Consider the following 14,429-nt stretch of genomic DNA (forward strand, 5'->3'; position numbering starts at 1 on the left):
TACTTTTACTTCTACTCCACTAAATCTCAGAGCAGGCAGATATTGTACTTTTACTCCACTACAATTATTTGCAAACTTTAGATACTAGTTACTTTGCAGATATAAATAATGATATTACAAAACATACATTAACCACTTTAGCCCTATTTTATACCTAGGTTATTTGAAAATAGCCGATCTACAAGCTCACAACACGTCGCGATGCGACGCATTGTGAGCTTGTAGATCTGCTATATTAAAAAACTGTTAGTACTTTTACTTTTGGTACTTTAAGTATATTCTGATGTCAATACTTTGGTACTTTTACTGAAGTTACATTTTGAACACAGGCCTTTTACTTGTAACAGAGTATTTTTATATTGTGGTATTGCTACTTAAGTAAAATATCTCAGTACTTTTTCCACCACTGATTATAGGGTGTTTCAGTATCAAGCCCCCCCCCCCCCCCCCCCCCCTCATGCTAGAACTGCTACCGAACAAAAAATTATGGTGGATATGAAATTGACCCACGACATGAAAGAAAAAAAGGGGGGAAAGCCTTTGATATGTTTTCAATTTTTTTCTTTAAAAAAAAAAAAAGTATATAATGACTGAGAGCTTGAACATCCAAACTAGATATTCTGTCTTTCCCTTTCTACAAATGTTTAAAAGACATAAAGCAATGAAGTGTGTTATATCTGATTGATGATGAATCAAAGTACAAATCATGTTTGTCTTTGCGTACATCTCTTCATTCATAGGAATATGACAGTGAAACGATATGTTACTTTCCAACACCTTCAAACTAAATGGTTATCATTAAAAATACCCATGAGAACCATGACAGGTCACCATTGTAATAATATGAGACAGACTTGTGATGTATACTATGAGTTAAACCATTTAGACCGGGAAAGAATCTGTGTCATTTTTAGATTTCTCAAAAAATAGCAGATATACAAGCTCATAGCGCGGCACAGAGTGCCGTGCTATGAGCTTGTAGATCTGCTATTTATTTATTTTAATTTGTGACAATCTGTGCAAATCTTTAAATATATATATATGTTTAAAGTGAACATTTGTCAAATATTTTGTTCCACGGACCTGCAGAAGAAAGATTTCAGTTACAAATGTTTGCTTTAAAAAATATATATTCAAAGATGTGCACACATTTTCACATTTTTGCAAAAATAGCAGATCCGCATGCTCATACGAGCATGTAGATCTGCTATTTTTGAATAGCCAAAGAAATCTAAAATGACAGAGATGCGTCCACGGATTGAATGGGTGAAACATTATCAAGAGTCCCAAAAAGAAAAACTATTTCTTCAAACCATGAAAAGTGTAAAATGATATATACATTTTCATCGCTACAGCTTTCAGGGAGTCATCATCACTCTCTCAGGTGTATAATAGATGTTCAACAATGAGGTGTTTTCCCCAAAAGTATGATGCACCATTAACATTATACAGTTTCATGCATGATATGGTTAGACTAACTAGATCAAGATTAGATTCGATTAGATTAACATTCTCGAAGAGAAAAGATTAAGAGCAAATATTGCATCATGTGTTTTATATTTCAAAAATGTATCCTAAACCTAGACATGTTTAAGAAACATGATCTTCATTGCGACGGCTTTCAGGGAGTAATGATATTCCTTCCAGCTGCGCCAGATAACACCTACTGCAAAACGAGGTGTTGTCCCCCAAAGGTGTAAGTGGACCCGTCCCGAAACGGGACTGAGGCAAACTGAACCCGGTCGGAAAAGAACAAAAGGACAATTCAAATGTATAAGACCCGGTCCGAACGAGTCTCCAGACCCGTACTGGACCCGGAGGTCATTTATAACTACAAATCACCGTGGTATCCATATTAGCCATGTGTGTCAGTCACCTCCTGTCGTACTCCTGCTCCCTCCGCCCCAACAGAGTAATCACAGGGGAGCAGTGGTGTAAAAAGTTCTCCATTTTTTACTAAAGTAAAAAGTATCAATACTGCAATGTAGATGTAGTAAAAATCCGGAATTCAAAAGTTACTTGAGTACAGTACTTGAGTAAATGTACTTAGTTACTTTAAAGTTTACAGTATCACAACTGCAGACAAGCTGTGTCTGCTCTGTTGTTTCAGACACACAGAGAAAAACCTTCACCGACTTTATACCGCCCGTCCCAGCAGATAATGTCCATAAACATGCTCCACACAGATGACGTTCCAACTTGCATCTTCCCGGTGGCTTTTGTAGCTTTTGTTTCACCTGCTTAAAAAACTCCATGGTGTTCCACTTCAGCAGCAGCGCAGTGCGCTTGAGATTGGCTGCGTTTCAAACAGCTGTTAACATTAAACGGGGCTCATTCAATATGCGAGAACAGACGATATGGATTTGGAAGCGTAATTACAACGCATATGTTTCATTTTAAAACCAAAGGTTAACGAGACTAACCCATTAAGACCTGATGTCTTCTAAATCCCAAAAGTATTCTGAAAAACATATGTCTCTATATCAGTGGTGCTCAAACGTTTTCATGTCAAGGAACCCCAAAATTATTTGAATTTGGCCGTGGACCCCCATCGCAAAATATGTTGTTCCAGGGACCACCAGAAGCAAAGATTTGAGTTACAAATGTTTGCTTTAAAAATATATATATTCAAAGGTTTGCACAAGTTTTCACGATTTTTCAAAAATAACAGATCTACAAGCTTGTTGTCCCGATCTTTGTCAAAGGTTGAGAATTTCTGTCCATTGTGATATGCCAGTGAGTGGGTCCCCTGCTCATCCATTCGTGCAGCCAGCAACCCCAGCAGCTTGCGTAGCCATCAGCCTCAGAACCCACAAAGAAAGTGCAGAAGGAAAGCAAAAGGCTGTGTTTCCCTCAAAGTCTTCCATGTCCACCCTCAGCTGGCACCTTTTGTTCTTGGTAAATAATCGCCATCCAATATTCTCTGGATGACTGTCCACTTCCCTCCATCTGTGTCCATGTCACGGTAGACCTTGACAGGTGTAGCAGTGGGGTAGATAGAGATCTACATCAGAGTCCAGAAGCAGGTTGAGATCACAACGAGAAGCAGAGTGTGACTGTTACAGCCAGTAGCATAACTGCAACGAGTATCATTTTGAAGTCTTTGAGTTGCACCTTGTTTTTCAGATCAAAGGACTTCTGAGTGTGCTGAGTGTGTGTTCAGCTCCAGTAAAAGTTCAATGCAGTCTGAGTTTGAGAACCGTCCTTTATAGTTAAGAATGGTATTACAAATATTCAGCCACCAGACAGGTCTGACGTATGACTTGTGGTTGCCAATCTATTTTAGTGATGAACAATGTTTTGTTCATACATTGTCACGCAAACACACCCATACACACACACACACACACACACACTCACGCATGCGTGCACACACACACACGCACGCACGCACGCACGCACGCACGCACGCACGCACGCACGCACGCACGCACGCACACACACACATACACACACACACACACACACACACACACACACACACACACACACACACACGTCATTCAAAACATATGAGGCACAAGGGGGAGGCCATAGCTGAATGGTTAGAGAGCCTGCCTCTACCAGAGGGTTCGATTCCAGGCCTCAGAAATGTGTCGAAGTTTCCCTGAGCAATACACTTAACCCCTAACTGCTTCTCGAGGCACTGCCCCCAAGACCATGAAGATGACCTGGAACCAACTGGAGAGAACAGCTCAAGACAGAGATGCCTGGAGATCACCTTGTTGACGGCCTAATGCCCCAGAAGGGGTAGTAGGCATAAGTTACTAAGTAAGTGAGTAAGACCTGTATTGTTAGGGGGATGCATTCCAGATCATGTAAAGAGTGCTGCGTTAATCCCTAGATGTGCAGAAACCTGTTTATTAATTGCAATGTGCTTGCACAATGCACATGCAACTGCCATGTGAATGGCACGTGGCATAAGACTTTCAGAGGTCTTTTAAGTCCAGTTTGTCGCCTCCCATTCTCTCTCTCTCTCTCTCTCTCTCTCTCTCTCTCTCTCTCTCTCTCTCTCTCTCTCTCTCTCTCTCTATGCAGGAGATAATGAAACACCTTCCTGCTATCTACTTAGATAACGCCCAAAGCAAATTCATTCATAATTGATATTTAATAGTTTTGTTTTCATTGCGTGTTATTTAGACAGATGCCTTGTTGACCTGGCATCCTAATAGTGTGTATAGTTTCAATGTACATATAATGTATTTTCTGATATTATAATAATGTTTAGACTGATGATAGGTTAGGCGTGAGACCTATTCTGAACCTGAAGGGTCTGAACAGATTTCTGAAGGTCTTCAATTTTCGAATGCTGACAACGGTGACGTTGTTACGCTCGATTCGACAGGGAGATTGGTGGACAAGCATAGATCTCAAGGATGCCTATTTTCACGTCCCAATCTACCCTCCACATCGGAAGTTCCTACGCTTTGGCTTCGAAGGCAAAGTGTACGAGTACACGGTGCTCCCTTTTGGCATGTCACTGAGCCCCCGGGTTTTTGTGAAATGCACAGATGCGGCCATAGCCCCACTGCGGCAGCAGGGTCTCCGTCTGGCGACGTACATCGACGACTGGCTGCTGGCAGCGGGCTCGAGGGAGCAGGTGGCACGGCACACGGAGATAGCCATTGCGCACCTGACGTTCCTGGGGTTCACGATCAACGCTCAGAAGAGCGTGTGGATCCCATCCCAACAGGCCACCTTCGTGGGGATCTCACTGGATTCGAACACACTGGTGGCGCGCCTGTCTCAGGACAGGATAGCCGGCTGTAACCCCCATGTCAAATTAGGGTGTACACATTATGACATAAAATACATAAATATGAACCAGTTCATTAAAATGAATAAATAAGTCATTAAAATATGAATGAGTAATTCATTAAATGCATACATGATAAATAAGGATTGAAATGAAAATGGTTTGATAAAGTTTGGAGTCAACAGTAAAACTGTACATGTACAAAAAAAGAACACATCCCTTTAAGGAAGACAGGTTACTTTCCCTTTAAGGACACAGTAATAGGAGCTGAGAGTGGAAGGAGAGAGAAGCAGACACAGAACGTCAGAAAGTAACTGAAATTAATTTGAGAAAGAATAAATTGATAAAAAACGTTTGATACAGCCATAAAGAGTGTCTAAACACCTTTTTGAAGTGGTTGGTCAGACTTAGAGCAGCACCTGCCTGGTTTGTGCTGGTGTTTGTACAGACCAAGTGTTTTGGTGAGTTAAAAACAAATGCATTTGTCACTGCTGAATATTTGTACTTGCACCTTTTTAAATGGAAACGTTTTGGATATTTTGTAAGAGTAACTGTGTATTGTGTACATTTGATGGTAAAATGTAAAGACTTATTCATGTAAAAAACGAATTGTTTGGTCAATGGGCAGCTTAGCTGGGCAGCCAGCTGACAGCAATCAGTCATCAATTTGGGTCTAGTTGTCCACTGCAGCTAGTGTTAATTGGCCCACAGTACCTGCAGCCCTTTGTTGTGTGATCTGAGTCATTGCTGATTGATAGTGATTTATTTTCTTTATGACCAGGTTTTTTGTCCCTGTTGAAAAACAGGATAAGGATATTTCTTGGAGATACAAGATGGCGAGCTAGGAAGCCCAGGATTCAAGGAACCGATCTACACCTCAGTGCAAGGGTCCACTTTGCACTGTCAGACCACTGTGAAACTCACTGCCAGAGCGGTAGGAGTGTTGGGATTTATATTGGATTTTTCCAATCTATTATTTTTATTTTTGGACTGAACACAACTGGAAAGCACAACTTGAACTGAGAAAAAAAGACAAGTGTCAAAGTGCTACGTTTTTTGGATTTAAGACACAAACTGAACTGAAAAAAGACAGCTACAGTGTCACATATTTAGTTGATACAGATTTTTGAATTGATCTCTATAACCTGTTGAAATATAACATTGTTTTATTTTATGGTCATAACATCATGTGATGTAAAAGGTATTGAGAACATTGTATTTTGATTTTTGAAACAATTACTTACCTCTACCTGTGGAATTGAAATACTGGTTTTAGGTATTATTTTACCAGTGGAGAAAAGGGAAAGAGAGTTAACTCGAGAAGAATAGTGACCAAATAGGAAACTAAAATAACTAAACTTAGTTATAAAATAGGACACTAAATGATCTCTAATTAGAATAAAGTAAATAGAAAAGGGAAAGTGAGAAACTTACCTTTAGGATACCTGCAGGATATTATTATTAGATTTTTGGGATTTAAAGGTGATTGTTATGTGTATGTTGTATGTTTTGTCTAGTTACAAGTCAAGTTTGCCGGCTTTTCATTCAAAGTAAGTGGTCTCTGGTCTAATATTTTATTGTTCCCCACTCACAAGAACCTAGAACTAGTCCAGTGGTCAACCTCGGCGATACGGGTGCTACACGGCTTCTTGGCATGTGTACGATCTCTGCGCTTGGGGCATCGAGTAACGTACAGGACATGCATGCAAGCAGCGGGTCTCATGGCTTCGGCCATACACCTGATCCGGCTGGGCAGATTCCACATGTGACCTTTTCAGATGTGGATGCGGGCTCTAAGGATCCCGCACACCATGGGTTCTCGGAAGGTGGTAGTGTCACCACGGTGTGTGGTGGCACTCCGACCATGGTCACAAGCAACCTTTCTGTCCGAAGGGGTCAAAATAGGTGCAGTGGTGGTTGGGGGGCTGTCCACGAAGGCTACTCAGCCAGGGGGAAGTGGGACTCCGTTTTGAAGGAGGCCCACATCAACTACCTGGAACTGCTGGCGGTCTTCCTCGCTCTCAAGCACTTCGAGAGCCGCATCGTGGGGTGTCATGTCCTGGTCAGAACAGACAATACCACAACGATGTGCTATGTCAACAAACAAGGAGGCTTGGGTTCCCTTGTTGGGCTTCGTCTCCAACAGGGGCTTCGCCATCAGCTCCTTCAGTCTTACGGCAGCTGGCCCCTGTAGAATCGACACAGTGTTGAGCGCCTCTGCTGCTGAGCCTGAGGCTTTATACAGAGAGATCAGGGCCTCGGTGTGCCGCCTCCTGGAATGGTCGGCGAAAACGGGCCGACCATTCCAGGAGGATCGCATCGGATGTGCATCGTGCTGCGACAGCTTGTAGATCTGCTATTTTTGATTAAGAAGTTTGGTGGTGTATAGGGCAAAAAAACAAGTACAGAGCCAAATGTAGAATGATTAATGCTTTAATCTCAACGTCAATTTTAATGTTTTCCGAATGAGAAATGTATAGGCTAATATAAGCACATCATGCTGCTACCCCTAAATTGCTTAAAGAGGCCCTGACCCCGGTTGGTGCACCCCTACTCGATATGATCAATATGTCTCTGGTGACGGGCTACGTACCACAGTCCTTTAAGGTAGCTGTCATCAAACCCCTCCTCAAGAAGCCTACTCTCGACTCAGGCATTTTGGCTAACTATAGACCTATATCGAACCTCCCATTTCTCTCTAAAATCCTTGAGAAAGCAGTCGCCAAGCAGTTATGTGATTTTTTACATAACGACAAGCTATTTGAAGCTTTTCAGTCAGGATTCAGAGCACACCATAGCACTGAGACGGCATTGGTGAAGGTCACAAATGACCTCCTGATTGCATCCGATAATAACCTTCTCTCTGTACTGGTTCTGTTGGACCTCAGTGCTGCATTTGATACTATTGATCACCATATTTTGTTGCAGAGACTTGAGCATCTGGTTGGCATTAAGGGTGCTGCATTGAACTGGTTTGAGTCCTATCTGTCTGACAGATTTCAATTTGTAAACGTTAACGATACACCTTCACTACGCGAAAAGGTTAAATACGGAGTCCCACAAGGCTCTGTACTTGGACCAATACTATTCACTCTATATATGCTTCCCTTAGGTGAGATAATTAGGAAACACTCTATAAATTTCCATTGCTATGCAGATGATACACAATTATATCTATCAATGAAGCCAGATGAAACAGATCAACTGGCTAAACTTCAAGCATGTCTTATAGACATCAAGAGTTGGATGACCCGTAATTACCTACTCCTCAACTCGGACAAAACTGAAGTTATTGTACTCGGCCCTAAGCACCTCAGAGATAAATTAATCGATGAGAATTTTACCCTAGATGGTATTACCTTGACCTCCAGGGCCACTGTAAAGAATCTGGGAGTCACGTTTGACCAAGACATGTCCTTTCAGTCCCACATAAAACAAATTTCAAGAAATGCCTTTTTTCACCTGCGTAATATTGCAAAAGTTAGGCACATTCTGTCCCAAAATGATGCAGAAAAACTTGTCCACGCATTTGTTACTTCTAGGCTGGACTATTGCAACGCCTTACTATCAGGCTGCCCAAGTAAGTCCCTAAATAGCCTGCAGCTTGTCCAGAATGCCGCTGCGCGCATACTGACAGGAACCAGAAGAAGAGATCATATCACTCCTTCATTGGCCTCTTTGCACTGGCTCTAGCTAGGCAGATACCGGGAATAATCGTTCACTTCCGGATAAAAGCGCCAAAATTGGTACACATACTCCTTGGGTAGTACTGTTTTGATAAAACCCGTTAGCCACCTCAAAATTCAAGATGGCGGCCATTTTTCAAGATGGCCGCCATTTAATATACAGTAATATTACATTTCCCAACAAAATCCCATAGATACAAGCGCCAAAATTGGCAAACATACTCCTTGGGTATTGCTCTTTTGATAAAAACCAAAGATTTTAAGATGGTGGCCATTTTTCAAGATGGCCACCATTGAATATACAGTAATTCGCAGTAATTTCACAATAAAATGTCATAGATATGCACCAAAATTGGCACACACACTCTTTGGGTATTGCTCTTTTGATGAAACCTGTTACCCATGTAAAAATTCAAGATGGCAGCCATTTTTCAAGATGGCCACCATTGTACAGTAGGCTATATACAGTCAAATCACATTTAGAAGTAAAATAGTTTAGAAGCAAGCACCAAAATTGGCTCATATACCATTCTTTTAATAACATATTAGCAGCCACCTAAAAATTCAAGATGGTGGCCCTTTTTCAAGATGGCTGCCATTTAATATACAGTATTGCTACATTTTGCAATAAAATCACATAGATTAGCGCTGAGAGACAAGCGGATCTTGCAAGTGTAGATTACAAGTAGTAATAGCGCCCTGGGATCACCCTTCGTCTAGTCTCTACCCTTCGACCTGTTTGGCTTGGGTAACCCTGCCAGGAGTACAAGACTCCTGCCGACATAGTTCTAGGGGTCATGGACACATGCAAACTGCCCCACCACGTGCTCCTTCAGCGCTGATCGGGTAGGAGGAATGGCTTCATATGGTCTCTGCTTCTGAGCAAACATGTCCAACCTTGCATCATCAACACCTTCAGCTGCGCTTGATCTGTCATACATCATGAGCGAACTCTCTCTCCTCCATCCTGATACTCCTGGACCTGTCTGCAGCGTTCGACACAGTGAACCATCAGATCCTCCTCTCCACCCTTAAGGGGATGGGTGTCTCAGCCTCTGCACTCTCCCTGTTTGCATCCTACCGGACGGGTCGCTCCTACCAGGTGATGCTGAGAGGGTCTGTATCAGAACCACACAGACTCACTACTGGGGTTCCCCAAGGCTCGGTTCTGGGTCCTCTTCTTTTCTCTCTCTACACTACAACTCTTGGTGCTGTCATCCACTCCCATGGCTTTTCCTACCACTGCTATGCCGATGACACCCAGCTGATCCTCTCATTCCCCCCCCTCTGACACACAAGTGGAGGCACGCATTGCTGCTTGTCTAGCTGACATCTCGGAGTGGATGTCGACGCACCACCTGAAGCTCAACCTGGACAAGACCGAGCTGATGTTCCTCCCGCAGAAGGGCTGTCCGCACCGAGACATGGCCATCACCATTGATAATGCTGTGGTGACGTCAACTCGGACTGCGAAGAGTCTGGGTGTGACCCTGGACGATCAACTGTCGTTCTCGGCAAACATCGCATCAGTGACACGGTCCTGCAGATTCCTCCTCTACAACATCAGGAGGATTCGCCCCTTCCTCACGGAGAAGGCAGCCCAGGTGCTCATCCAGGCTCTTGTCATCTCCCGCCTGGACTACTGCAACTCCCTCCTGGCTGGTGCTCCGGCATCTGCCATCAGACCTCTGGAGCTTGTTCAGAAAGCTGCAGCTCGTCTGGTGTTCAACCGCCCCAAGTTCTCCCACACAACTATCCTTCTCCGTTCTCTACACTGGCTCCCCGTAGCAGCTCGGATCCAGTTTAAAACCCTGGTGCTAGCCTATAGGGCAGTGAAAGGAACAGCTCCTTCTTACCTCCGGGCTATGGTCGATGCCTACACCCCTGCCCGACCACTTCGGTCTGCCACCTCGGGGCGACTGATTGCCTCGTCACTCAAGGGTCCTTCTGGTCGATCGACACGGTCACAACATTTTTCTGTTCTGGCCCCACAGTGGTGGAATGAACTTCCCACTGATGTCAGGACAGCAGAGTCACTGCCCATCTTTCGCCGCAGGCTGAAAACACTACCCTTCCTCTTTGTCTTGTACAAGAAAATGCTACACATAATAGACTTATAACATAGCATGATCCCCTAATTTAGCAGAAGATTAGGATTCCGGGGCTGATATATGGTACAAGGAAGCCAGTGAAGTCAGTCCATGGGTCCAGATTCAGATTCTACATAGTGAAAAATGTATGATTTGACACCAAGATTACTCAAATAGGACATATTATGGTGATTTTATTCAGAAATGCATTATTAGTGTATATTCAATGGCGGCCACCTTGCAAAATGGCCGCCATCTTGAATTTTTAGGTGGCTGCTAAAATATTATTAAAAGAATGGTATATGAGCCGATTTTGGTGCTTGCTTCTAAGCTATTTTACTTCTAAATGTGATTTGACTGTATATAGCCTACTGTACAATGGTGGCCATCTTGAAAAATGGCTGCCATCTTGAATTTTTACATGGGTAACAGGTGTCATCAAAAGAGCAATACCCAAAGAGTGTGTGTGCCAATTTTGGTGCATATCTATGACATTTTATTGTGCAATTACTGCGAATTACTGTATATTCAATGGTGGCCATCTTGAAAAATGGCCACCATCTTAAAATCTTTGGTTTTTATCAAAAGAGCAATACCCAAGGAGTATGTTTGCCAATTTTTGCGCTTGTATCTATGGGATTTTGTTGGGAAATGTAATATTACTGTATATTCAATGGTGGCCATCTTGAAAAATGGCCGCCATCTTGAATTTTCAGGTGGCTAACGGGTTTTATCAAAACAGTACTACCCAAGGAGTATGTGTACCAATTTTGGCGCTTTTATCCGGAAGTGAACGATTCGCCTGTTTTTCGCCTGTTATCTGCCTAGCTACTCCCGGTTAAATACAGAATAGAGTTTAAAGTTCTCCTCCTCACATACAAGGCTCTCAATGGACAGGCACCAGTATATCTCAAAGAACTCATCGAGCCCCGTAAACCAGCCAGAACACCACTGCGTCCACAGTATGAAAAAATGCTTACGGTTCCAGTAAACCCCCAAAAAACTAGAACAGGAGGTAGAGCATTTAAGTTTCAAGCACCTCAGCTGTGGAACCTTCTCCCAGTCTCAGTCCGTAAAGCAGACACACTCTGTATATTTAAAACTAGACTAAAAACCTTTCTCTATGATAAAGCCTATAGCCGAAGTGTATAGACTCAGTCCCCCTATAGTCATCCTCTCTCCCCCACCTTCCCCTTTCTCCTCTCTCCCCTCGTCCTCTCTCTTCCCGTCCTCCCTTTGGTTGTGTGGGTTTGTGTCCCATTGGTACAATCGTAATTAACCCTGTACGGATTCACGCTCTAGTAAGGCCTGCCACTAATTCTACAACCGGGGACTCGTTCCCCGGAGTTTCTTCTACCACCCACGTCGCAGGTCCATGGACTATTACTATGGACCCCCAGCTGCGGCTCAAGACTGTGACTGCGGACCGGGCCTGGGCCTCTCCATGGAGTCTATGGACTGTTACTACGGACCCCCAGCTGCGGCTCAAGACTGTGACTGCGGACCGGACCGGGCCTCTCTCCATGGAGCACGACCTGGACACGACCGTGGACTTCTACTACACTACACTATACCGCATATTATATTATCTTAAACATTTTTATATTATTCCATTATATACTGCATACACACTATTGCTGTACTATATTATACTATCATATGCTAGTATCTTACACTATTATATTTGCTATTATTGTTATTGTTACTGCTTGCACTGTATCTCTTTCTGTCTCTCCTCTGTCTCTCCCTTTCTCTCTCTCTTCTTTCCCCCAACACGGTCGAGGCAGAAGGCCCCCGCCCTAGAGCCTAGGGTCTGCCTGACGTTTCTTCCTGTTGAATTAAGAGGGAGTTTTTCGTTGCCACTGTCGCAAAATTGCTTGCTCAGGGTGGGATGTTGGGTCTCTTCTCTACATGTAAAGTGTCTTGAGACAACTTGTTGTGATTTGACACTTTAATAAAATTGAATTGAATTGAATTGACCCCTGACATTATGCAGAGTATAGGCTATAAGCATGAATATTCTTTTATTGCTCAATGATGAGTTTGCCTATTTGTTACATAACTAACAGAGTTTGGGTAGAGTTAGGGAAAGCGTTCACAATTACACACTACAATTTTATTACACTCCTTCTTCTTATCACATATAGCCAAAATATAATGTAGGTTATACACCTAATAGAAAATTGGACAACGTTTAGCTGTTTGTCAGAAAAGAACGCTCTAGTTCTGCTTTGATCAGGTTAATGTTAACGTTACATTATCGGCTGCCTACAAGCATCGTTGAACTCGTGGCTCAACGTGCCCTCGGTGGCTCGTTCTAATTATTAATGCTTTGATCATCTCATCAATTGTAAGTCTAGAATGACAAATGCAATGAATACAAGAGTATGTTACGTTATATGTAGGCTACAGTATATATGCTACAACAAGCAGAGCCACAGTTGAACAAAGTTGGCTCGGGCAGGAGTCGATCCCGTCCTCCCGTGCGTGTGGTTTTCTGTGATTGGCCGAACGTTAATATGGTAGCGCTCCGACCTCGACATCCAGGCGATGTCTTTGGCGCACCTCGCTAGTCATTGGACTCCCAATCCACTGACATTAGAAGTTTGAGTTCAATTCCCGCTTGGTGCAGTACTTTTTCAAACAACCGCAGACTACTTTTTTCCGCCGATAAAGTATAGTTTTGGATCGGACCGCGACGGAGGCACGCCGACTCAGCAGACCTTGAGGCCGAGGAGGCGTGCGTGCCCACGCCGACCGGCCGATGGTCTGCTAGTCGACTAAGCGCCGTCCGAGTTATGTACCGATAGGCACAGAATCGTAAATGATGTTGTGGGGACTGCGTTTTCCCCAACTCGCCTGTCTCTCCCCGCCCCGCCCCCCGCTACTGAGACCGGGGGTAAAAGGGCAGGTCGCGTCTCTATCGCCAGATCTCAGTCGGTAATGAAGTAAAAACCAGGCATGCAAACAGCCCCGAGGTGAAAAAGGTGACATGTTGTTGTTTTTTTCGGGTCAGGTGTCACAACACAATTGCCTTTGACAATTGACAATAGCTCGAAACGGCTATTGTAGCTGAAAAGCTACAAGTTCGAAAAACGCCACCATCATATGTGCAGACATTTTGCGACCTGCACTGAACGTAAACACTCAAGACTCGTCAGCATATTTAGCGGCTGGGTGAGTGTTTATGTTAATTAAGGGCGCTGTGCGCAGTATCTGCTATTTTGCCCCTTGACTTACCAAGACTCACCGCGTAGGGCTAAGACGTCCCTCTCTCTCATCCGCGTTAATTCATTATTCATAAACAGTTAACATTGTTTTCAACATAACTTCTGAGTTTGGTTATTGTACCAGAATGTTCTGGAAAACAGGAAACAGTTCTGTAAGATAGATTGATTGTAATGGATGAATTTCAATGGGTCAGGCTGACCTAAATCTTTATTAACAGTTTGCAAATAGTACAGTGGTACGATTATACAATCATGCTAAAAGGATAACTCAAAAAGCCCTAAGGGCTTGTTTCCATTGTGGTCCTGTCGTGTATTCAATTCATCGAGGCAATTTAAGACATCCAATAATATACAAGACATCATCAACACTAATATCAATAAGACACATATGTACTGTAAACATGGGGGGGGGGGATTTCTGGTGTTAAGCTTAGACCAGGGGTCTTCAACGTTTTCAGGCCAAGGACCCCTTGGCTGAGAGCGAGATAAAGCAGGGACCCCCATTTATATATTGTATAAAATATTATTTTTTTCATAGATTTCATCGTCAGCTTCATAGACTTGTTTCACATGTTGGATTCATGTTAATGTGTATTTCCAGACATGTAACCATGCACTTAAACAATACTTAGTAAACCTGACTTTTCACTCTGTACTTAGTCTGCTC

At 43.2% G+C, this 14,429-nt stretch overlaps 1 protein-coding gene across 1 annotated transcript in view; it reads left to right on the top strand.

The window, feature by feature from the left end:
• The window catches only part of LOC311055920 (uncharacterized protein), a 71,247-nt gene that overhangs the window by 24,640 nt on the left and 32,178 nt on the right, over positions 1 to 14,429 (top strand). The gene's annotated exons all lie outside the window — the stretch shown is intronic.

Source organism: Gymnoscopelus microlampas (assembly GCF_963454915.1).
Source record: "Gymnoscopelus microlampas genome assembly, chromosome: 11".
In the NCBI taxonomy this organism is placed as follows: domain Eukaryota; kingdom Metazoa; phylum Chordata; class Actinopteri; order Myctophiformes; family Myctophidae; genus Gymnoscopelus; species Gymnoscopelus microlampas.